General features: G+C 37.0%; 1 long non-coding RNA gene across 1 annotated transcript; it reads right to left on the bottom strand.

Annotated features, from left to right (window-relative positions):
- Positions 1–2908: 2908 nt before the first annotated feature.
- LOC128224793 (uncharacterized) lies at positions 2909–6660 on the bottom strand. The gene is made up of 3 exons (XR_008259545.1): positions 6409–6660; positions 4233–4447; positions 2909–3637 (listed from the first exon to the last, which is right to left on the bottom strand). It is a non-coding gene; the product is annotated as an uncharacterized LOC128224793 (long non-coding RNA).
- Positions 6661–10548: the final 3888 nt, after the last annotated feature.

Here is a 10548-nt window from a genome sequence, read left to right on the forward strand (position 1 = left end):
GATTTTTTAAGTTTTCATCATATACATATATATAAGGAAACCCATGACCGCCCGGGTGGGGCCATTTTTTGACCCCAGGGCCAAAGATTGAACAATATTGGTACAAGTCAACTAGATGATATATCATGCCAAATATCTAAGCTCTTGTCACTACTTGATTTTACATGCGTATCTATATATGTATATTTGTTATTAATTGTTGTATGTGGCCCATATTGAAAATTGGTATGTGCACTAAATATGTTATCCAGTTTAAATTAAGACGTTACTTGTCTTTGTGAGTTCGGAGAAGATTTTTTAAGTTTTCACTATAACACATATAGAGAAAACCCATCAGCCCCGGGGTGTGGCCAATTTTGACCCCAGGGCCATAATTTGAACAAACTTTGTAGAGTTCCACTAGACGATGAATCATGCCAAATATCTAAGCTCTAAGCAACGTAAGTTCAGAGGAGATGATTTTTGAAGTTTTCACTATAAACATATAGAGAAAACCCATGACCCCCCAAGGGGGCAGGGCCAATTTTGACCCCAAGGCCATAATTTGAACAATCTTTGTAGAGGTCCACTAGACGATGAATCATGCCAAATATCTAAGCTCTGTCCAAGTAAGTTCAGACGAGAAGATTTTTAAAGTTTTAACTATAAACATATAGAGAATACCCTAACCCCCCGGGGCGGGGCCAATTTTGACCCCAGGGCCATAATTTGAACAAACTTTGTAGAGGTCCACTAGACGATGAATCATGACAAATATCTAAGCTCTAGGCCAAGTAAGTTCAGAGGAGAAGATTTTTGAAGTTTTAACTATAAACATATAGAGAATACCCATGACCCCCCGGGGCGGGGCCAATTTTGACCCCAAGGCCATAATTTGAACAATCTTTGTAGAGGTCCACTAGACGATGAATCATGCCAAATATCTAAGCTCTAAGCCACATAAGTTCAGAGGAGATTTTTGATTTTTTTTACTATAAACATATAGAGAAAACCCATGACCACCCAGGGGCGGGGCCAATTTTGACCCCAGGGCCATAATTTGAACAATCTTTATAGAGGTCCACTAGACAATGAATCATGCCAAATATCTAAGCTCTAGTCCAAGTAAGTTCAGAGGAGAAGATTTTTGAAGTTTTAACTATAAACATATAGAGAATACCCATGACCCCCCGGGGCGGGGCCAATTTTGACCCAAGGGCCATAATTTGAACAAACTTTGTAGAGGTCCACTAGACGATGAATCATGCCAAATATCTAAGCTCTAGTCCAATTAAGTTCAGAGGAGAAGATTTTTGAACTTTTAACTATAAACATATCAAGTATACCCATGACCCCCCGGTGTGGGGCCAATTTTGACCCAAGGGCCATAATTTGAACAATCTTTGTAGAGTTCCACTAGACGATGAATCATGCCAAATATCTAAGCTCTAGCCCAAGTAAGTTCAAAGGAGAAGATTTTTGAAGTTTTCACTATAAACATATAGAGAATACCCATGACCCCCCGGGGCAGGGCCAATTTTGACCCTAAGGCCATAATTTGAACAACCTCTGTAAAGGTCCACTAGACGATGAATCATGCCAAATATCTAAGCTCTAGTCCAAGTAAGTTCAGAGGAGAAGATTTTTGAAGTTTTAACTATGAACATATAGAGAATACCCATGACCCCCCGGGGCGGGGCCAATTTTGACCCCAGGGCCATAATTTGAACAAACTTTGTAGAGGTCCACTAGACGATGAATCATGACAAATATCTAAGCTCTAGGCCAAGTAAGTTCAGAGGAGAAGATTTTTGAAGTTTTAACTATAAACATATAGAGAATACCCATGACCCCCCGGGGCGGAGCCAATTTTGACCCCAGGGCCATAATTTGAACAAACTTTGTAGAGGTCCACTAGACGATGAATCATGCCAAATATCTAAGCTCTAGGCCAATTAAGTTCAGAGGAGAAGATTTTTCAAGTTTTCACTATAAACATATAGAGAAAACCCATGACCCCCCGGGGCGGGGCCAATTTTGACCCAAGGGCCATAATTTGAACAATCTTGGTAGAGGACCATTTGGTGATCCTACCTACCATATATCAACGGCCTAAGCCTTGTGTATTGGGAGAAGAAGATTTTTAAAGTTTTTCCTTTTGGTTGCCATGGCAACCAGAGTTCTGCATGGAATTGAATTCTTTGAACAACTTTGATAGAAGACCACCCAAGGAACATCCCTATGAAGTTTTATTAATATTGGCCCAGCGGTTAAGGAGGAGATGTCTTTTAAGTAAATTGTTGACGGACGCCGGACAAAAGGCAATCACAAAAGCTCACCTTGTCACAAAGTGACAGGTGAGCTAAAAAAGAGCTGCCTCTGTATGCACCCGAAGAGTTGTTCGGAATGGTCAGTATGTATGATTTGCTGGTATGTGACAATTGCTCCTTAAGTGCTTATTATATTTTGAAAGTTAATATAAACAGATGAATTCTTGAAAATGCTAGTCAATTTACAAAATACCCAACCACAACACTGTTCTGAAATGGTCTTAAAAACGTTTGTTTAGGTTAACATCCCCAAAATTATAAGGCAGGTAAGGTAGAGATGTTATTCAAAAAAAATGCTCTATCTTGTGATTGTTGTCATTTCTCGCAAACATCACTATTTCTAGCCAGTGTCACTTATATAAAACTGTTGTTGCGGAGCTATATAATGTCAAAAGTTGATGAGAGTTAATGTTTAAAAGAAATACTAATGTTGGCCCAGTTATCTAAAAGCTAACTTGTCTACATGTTGTGTTTGTTTTTCTTTTACAGAAAGATTCCATGAAAAACAAAAAATTAATTTGACATTTTGTTTATTTTTGAGAACTTCACCAAAATAATCATCACATATAAATCAATATACATGTATGAAGTTAAACTTTCAAAGTATCCTATGTGCTTTTGATATACCCTATTTTCAAAGGGGTTTTGGTCAAGTTCCATCCACTTTAATATAAAATCAAACTTTTTTTAAATACTTAAAATGCGTTAGCATGTCGCAGGTAACACGACTTATAAAGCTGAAGAGAACAAATATACACACAAATTTACATGATTGCGAGTACATATTTTGCTTCTAGTACCCAAGTATTTCTTAAGAAGTGACCATATTTTTTACCGTATGTGACAAACTTGATCTCCCTTGACATTTCATCAAGGTGAACAATCTCACTAAGTTTGAACACATGTAATCTTACAAAGCAATATCAAGGTTTGATTCTATAATGTTTTAAAAATAAAATCAAGTGACTTCCATTCAGTCCACATGTGACCTAGTTTCAAACAAGACAACAATGAGACCATTGTCATTAAGTTTCATGAATATTGGAGCACATAGTAAACCTCTAGAAATGTCTCTTATTAAACCTAGTTTCTTGCTCGCTGTACAATTCCCTTCTTGGTTAAGGAGATAACTGTTCAAGGTGGCTAGAGATTTGTCGAGGATAGTGCTTCTCCATAACAGCCTTTCTACCCATATCGAAAAATTGTTGGTCAAGTGACACATGAAGATCAGTTTCTTCAGCGACTCTGTATGGATAGGTCTTTTTTCTTTCACTGCGTTTACTGAGGAATATTGCCATCCTCTTCTATTGTTCCATGCACGGTTTAGTCTGCATACAAAACAAGAAATGTTTCATTTACAGAACAAGATTTGACCACATCACACACACACACACGCACAATTATCTAGAAGTAAGATAGTTATCGAAATAAATATTTCCACTTATAACCAGACTTAAAGCTGCACTCTCACAGATATACAAATTTTACATTTTTATTTTTTTTGTCTTGCAAAGAGCACATTTTTGCGAGAATATCTGGAAACCAATAATATAAGATTGCTGACAAAAAAATCAGATGGCAGTTTTTCATATTTCCGTTCGAAAAATAATGTTTAATGCATGAACATCACTTTCTTTAACTTAAATATAAAAATCTGCTCGTTCCAAGACAAAAAAAATAAAAGTTGTCAAAACGTTCAATCTGTGGGAGTGCAGCTTTTAAGCCTGAAAATGTGATCAGATCATTTTAATTTCATGAATTATGATGCAGTTATTTTATGAAATGCTTATTCTTGTTTCCTGTATAAATAGCCTGAATTCCCTGATTTTTAATATAATAATATATAAAAGGGTATAACTTCAAACTTCTACTAATATAAGATGTGAAAAGAGTCAAAGCTTGCTGTACATTAAATTTATTTACCTGTATACTAGATAGTATGCATCTTTGATGGAAGGTGGTTGTCAAGGACAATCACTCTGAGGGCTTTAAGGGTACTAAAGTGTTTTTTTATTGTTAAGCCATGGTGAATTCCTCTCCTCTTGGCTCAATGGCCCATGACTTTACTCATAATATTGAATCGGGGGAGGCCACTCATGCTCATCCGTCAAATGATGGAGAAGAACAGCTGAGATGCCCTTAAAATAAATAGCATTTCATTTTATTTTCATTTATCTACTTATATCATCAATAAATGTTATATGTTAATTATCAATATTATAAATACTTAAATCACCAGCCTCCTGACATCGGAGTCTTGAAGCGTCATGTCAAAAGGTACTGAAACCCAAAATACTGTAAATTTTTATTAACTATTAGTATATTATGTTTATATAGAAATTTCAGCAAATCATTTATCTTATAATAATTAAACCCTTGGTACATGTATTTTGTAGAGTTCATATACAAAACAGAAATATAAAAAGAAAACAAATATAATTTTTTGCATTATTTTTTTGCATAAAAGATGGATGGACTACCTTTAACATGTTAACTAGTATCACATATGTACCAATTTCTATTTAAAGCCAGGTTCTTATATTATTGATATAAATATGATAAAATATTTTTTTCAAATGCCATTTCAATCATGAGCAGGATCAAAACAATCATTGAAATTAGACTTTTTGATGAAGAAGCCCTGATTCGTATACTTTAGCTTTGAATCAAATTTCAAACAAGCCCTACTATAAAAAATCAGAATTTGGGTAAGACCCGAGGCATTTTACCAGTGCATGGCTTACTGGCTTGTGTTAATTTCGACCATTTGTCAAAAGGAATGGATTTTCTTAACAAACGAATGCTTTATCACAGCTTATTGAAGGGCTGTATTTACACATTTGGGGGTTGGGCTCAGGTCCTTCAGTTAGTCAAAAAAGACATCAAATGCAATTTTTTGGTAATGAAAATATTTCAAAACAAATTACATATATTGAAATGCCAATAAATGTGCTGTATACAATTGTTCTTTTCAATTGAATTGCAGTTGCTATTGGATTTAGCTTGACTTTTTCAAGTTTTTTGACGATATCTCTAACTTGCATATGATGCCAACTATTTTGCCCTTTTAACATTTGACTTAGAAATTCTGGATTTTGCATGTAATCTTATTTTACAGTGATCCAGGCATGTTTTGCCAAAGCCTGCCAAAGGCGGATCCAGTAATTGACACAAGATTGGAGTCACTCAGGGGTTGTAACCTTTCAACGTGTGTCCCCCCCCCAGAACTGAATAATTCTGGTCAGCAATGATGGCAAACGGCCAGGTTTACCCCCTAGGAAATGTACATAATATCTAGTCCGAAATGGTACATTTTGGGCAATTTATTTCTTTTTAATCCTAGATATAAAAATATGCCAGCTTTCAACGAGTCTTTTGACCATTTTTATTACTTAAGCGTACAGGGAGAAGATAAGAAATGTCAAAACAATAAAAAAGTATGCCTGATTGCTTATTAGTGTACCAGTACCATTGAAATAGGCAGTAAACAAGGAAGTTATGGGGTTAGGTGTGGGGTGTGCCCCCCATATTGATATTGCAAGTGCTGAAATCCTTAATGCTTATGTACCAGTCATTTGTAACCACAGCCCCGTAGGTCCGGGGAATAGCAGGGACTTTGACTTTCGTTCCAGCCTACCCCGGGTAAAATCCCGGCCCTGCCGGGACGACCAGTTGGTAAAATCCCCGCACCCCAGGGACCCTAGGTAAGGTCCATTCCCCACAAATTTTTGCGAACATAAAACCACCCCATTTACGCGGTACTGTGGGGCCACCTGGAAGGTAAAACCACGCCCCATTTCCCCAGTATACCCCCGGACCTGGGGGGGGGGGGCGTGGTTACAACTGACTGGTGCATTATAGCAATGAAAAAAGTCGATCATGCTGCCTCTGACAGCTCTTGTTTGTTTTCGAAATTATTTTGGATTTTGAATAGGAACTTTCACTAACATTTTGCCGAATAAGTACATCCGTTCTCCAAGGAAATGGGGTATGTGCACCCGCCCGAAAGTGTGTCGAAAGATAGCCCTACTGACTGTTAATAAATAAACTATCAATGTTTTTCAAACATCAGGTAAAATGTTAAAGATAAAACACAAACCTATCGTGATGTTTCGTTTCCACGCCCTCCATTTCCCACTCCATTTGAAGCTTTGCATGCTATCCTTTTCTTTCAATGAATGCCTAAATAAACCATCGACGTCAATATCTTTCCTACATTTTTCATTTACCGTCGCTTTCTGATCGATTTTGGCAATCTCTGTCTGCCTCTGTTTCTCTTTTCATTTTCATCTGTCCATCTTTGTTTTGATTTGCTGACCTCATTGATTATTCATAACTGTCACGTGCTTGTGCTCCGTTTACTTTCGTGGGCTTTCGGAACTGCTTGGAATAACTCCGAGTAGGCCATAGCGGATTTTTTGGTAACCACCAAAAAATAAATATGGTCTGAAAATCGTGTTAATATCAGGCCATCGGAGTGGAATCTAGAGACGAAATTTCGCACAACGCTAAAATAAGGATGCCTTTTCACGACGGTTGTGTTATTTTTGTGTTTTATAACCAAAATTCTCGCTGAACGTACAACTTTAGTATTTACAATGAACTTTGTACAGCAATATTAGACAACTGTTTTGATGTGGTTCATATCTCAACAGAATTGGCTGATAGTAATGAAAATCGCTTTGGGATATCAGCTTATTCATTCTTAAGGCGATTAAACTTGAATAACTTTAAAACTAGAATTTTGCAACTGCGAAGTCATTTACTGGGCAGTTGCCTAATTCCGGATTTGCCTAAATATTCGGAAATCGTTTAAAAAGCGTTTCGGCGACCGTGATCAATATAGAATGATCGGTCGGTGGAATTACCGAAAACCCGAAAATCCCCGTAAATACCGAAAATCCCTTCCATTCTCTGAGGTATATAGCGTTTTCTTTAATACGCCCGGATTTACTACTATATTGTGTTCGAATGTTGTATGCCGTAATTGTTGGAGGTTGGAGAGGGGTGGGGAAGCCTGGGGAGGGTGGGGATGGGGGTCGTGGTGACTAAAACCCGGGACCCCCTTTCATCTTCAAAAGAAGAGTATGCGAGGAGGTTCTTACGCCGTTCCTTCAAAACTGCATTGTGTTTTAGTGGGTTGTATGCTGTATATCTTGGTGGTTGGAGAGGGGTGGGGGAGTCGGAGTAGTTGGGGTGGGGCAGGGAGTGATTAAACCCCGGGAACCCCATTCATATTTCTAAGTACATACACAAGAGTATGCAGTATGGTTTAAAACTGTATTGTGTTTAAGTGGGTTGTATGTCGTGGTTGAGGTTGGTTGGAGAGTGGTGGGGGAGTCGGAGGAGGGGGTGGTGGCAACGAAGAAGTCTCAAATACTACTTTCACACATCTCATTTCAAATTGTAGAGGTAAGGGAGAGTAGGGTCGTACCTTACCGTATACAAAAAAGTATGCGAGGGTGTGTACGCCGATATTTAATACTTCATTTTGGTCGTCCTGTATGCCAAAGTTGTTGGTGGGTGGAGGGGGGTGTGGAAGTCGGACGAGGGGGATGGCTAAATCCCGGGAAGTCCTTTTAAGTTCATATATGTTAATGTTTTAACGACTAGTTCAATATCACATTTCATTGTGTTTGGTTGCCATTCGTATTTTAAGTATATCGTATATTGAATGTTTTAAAGGTGTATTATTTGTTATTGATATTTCCTGTAATAAGTTATCCGTTTTTTTCGTTGTAAAGCGCCTTTGAACGTGTGGTTAAAAATGGTGCTGTATAAGTTAATCGATAAATAATAATTGTGTATTGTGAACAAGTTGTGTGTCGAGAAAGGTGAATAATTGGTATCAAGCGGGAGTTGATTATATTCAAAGTCAAAGTCAAACACGGTTTATTCTCTCATACCATAAACATGGCAAATGAGGTCCTATACAAAACATATATACATGGCGGCAGATATAATGTAAATTTCTAACTTCAATTCATATGATACCCAAAACGAGTATCGGACGGTCATTCACATGAAGCCAGAAAACATTATAGTCAAATCACAATGAATAAGGTTGTATCAATAGTAGAAATATTACCTTTGAATCACTTGTACATAAGAAAAAGAATATCTAACAATTGTGTGCCTAATTTATACAATTGTTCTTATGTGTATCATAACGATTTGTATGTGTCTCAACTGTTATGTGGAATCGCTTGGTATGTTTCATTGCACAATCTCGCGAAGAAAGAAATGCAAATTGCACAATTTCACATAAATACCATCACTGTACCTAAATAAGAATCATCAACATAGTTTAACATTTGTCATGACAATGATAGGAAAGTGTATTTAATGAATAAAGGCTTAATATAAGATTTAATATCATAAAGCATACTATTTAAATTCATACATGAAATATTCGTCTCAATATCGATATGGACATGTCATTGTGAGATATTGGTCCATGTCTGATACCTATCAGTAATGACACCCCGCTGTGACAGATTCTTATTGTGCGGTCAGTACCTGGAACCATGCTGTCACTGATGACTATAATACGATGTGTATTGAACCCCAATGGCGGTCAGGTTCAAAACGGGATGCTCCTGTGAACCAGAAATTAAATCTTGTATTTACACAAAGGAGTATTTGAAGATAAACTTTAAATATTCACTTATAATTATTATAGTTTTGTTCATCCTCACCTGATGTGAATATTTTTTTGAATGTATTTATGATTCTATTTCATATTATGTATAACCTATGTCATACCATGTGTTTGTTTATTTATTATTCATTTGTGGTTAAGAAGATGATGTACGTTGTACAAGTCTTAATAAAATATCTGTTCTGTTCTATTTACACGAAGGTAACAAGTAAGAGTACGCGGTGTATGAGAGAAACATCTGAAGTCGGAATATTTATTTCTTAATGCAATGCAGTTCAAGAGTACATTGCACGTCAGTGTTTCTATTTATATATAAATGTATGTTTTATCAATTATATTCGTATTGTTCTTGGTATAATAAGTACAATATAGATTTAGTTAATACATTTTAGGAAAAGCGTTGTAAGCATTTGCTTTTAAAAAGAAAGGCGAGGAATATTTGGGGAATAGTTGAAAGCGAATATGGATTTTAAAATTGGCTAATTAAAGTCGGAACACCTTGAGAACGTGATATGTTAAATTTCACGTGTTTGGTAAAAGGGTGTGAATTTGCAGTACCTAATGAAAGCGCTTGTTGATATATCAAAGTTAGAACCGTGTAATGAGTGTTTGTAGCAGAATTAACACCTTGGCATGGCTTGAGCACAATCGTCAGATTGTCAGTATATATAAAGGTGTGTTCAAATATATTGCATGTATGTTGTGTTCACTCTTGTTATTAAAAATGAAGAAAGTTGCAATTTTCGGGGACAGTCACGTCTGGCGACTAGGCGCATTCTGCAATGAGGACCTCAAGGTGCGTTGTTTTTTCATGTTCACTCACTATGTACAGTAAAACCTAACTTCCTATTGAGTTAGCTTACATCGGCGATTTATACGTGTTTGTTTCTAGTTGTCATATAACGACATGCCAATATACTCGTACTAAAAAGTTTTAGGATGGTCAATCTGTGAGAGTGCAGCTTGTAGACTTTTTGTAAACACCTACTGTCACGATTTAATGACTCAACCTAATTAAGCGTACTAAATATTAGGTCTGAATGTACAATGATATATTATGTATTCATATGTGATGTTTAAGCACTTTGCACACTGTGAAATGTTACAGTCATAAGTTGTGTAGTAATTCTATAATTGAAAGGCCGCATATATATTCTGTTTTGTATATATTATGTTTTACTTCAATTGAATATATACGGATGACAATTATTAAAACAATGTTGCAATGAGGTGATAATTGAACAGAATATTACAAAGGCAACGACTGTGAAGCCATTTACAATATTAAATGTATTCTTTTAGGTGCCTATGGAGGTGCGTTTCTTTGGTGCGGGCGGGACTTTTGAAACAGGTGAAGATGTACGAGGCGGACTTGGTGGTAGTGAGTTTGGGCGGCAATGATATCACAACTACATCCGTACCGAAGGACATAGTGGCGGCCGTACTTGACATTGCCCAGGACTTCCTTGACAGTGGTGTATCTACCATCCTGGTGTTGGAGATTGGGGAGCGTGGAGCATTCCGGGACGGGTTGGGGTACAGGTCTTTTGCAAGCCAGCGCGCACGAATTAACCAGTT

This window comes from Mya arenaria, chromosome 17, assembly GCF_026914265.1.
Source record: "Mya arenaria isolate MELC-2E11 chromosome 17, ASM2691426v1".
NCBI lineage: Eukaryota > Metazoa > Mollusca > Bivalvia > Myida > Myidae > Mya > Mya arenaria.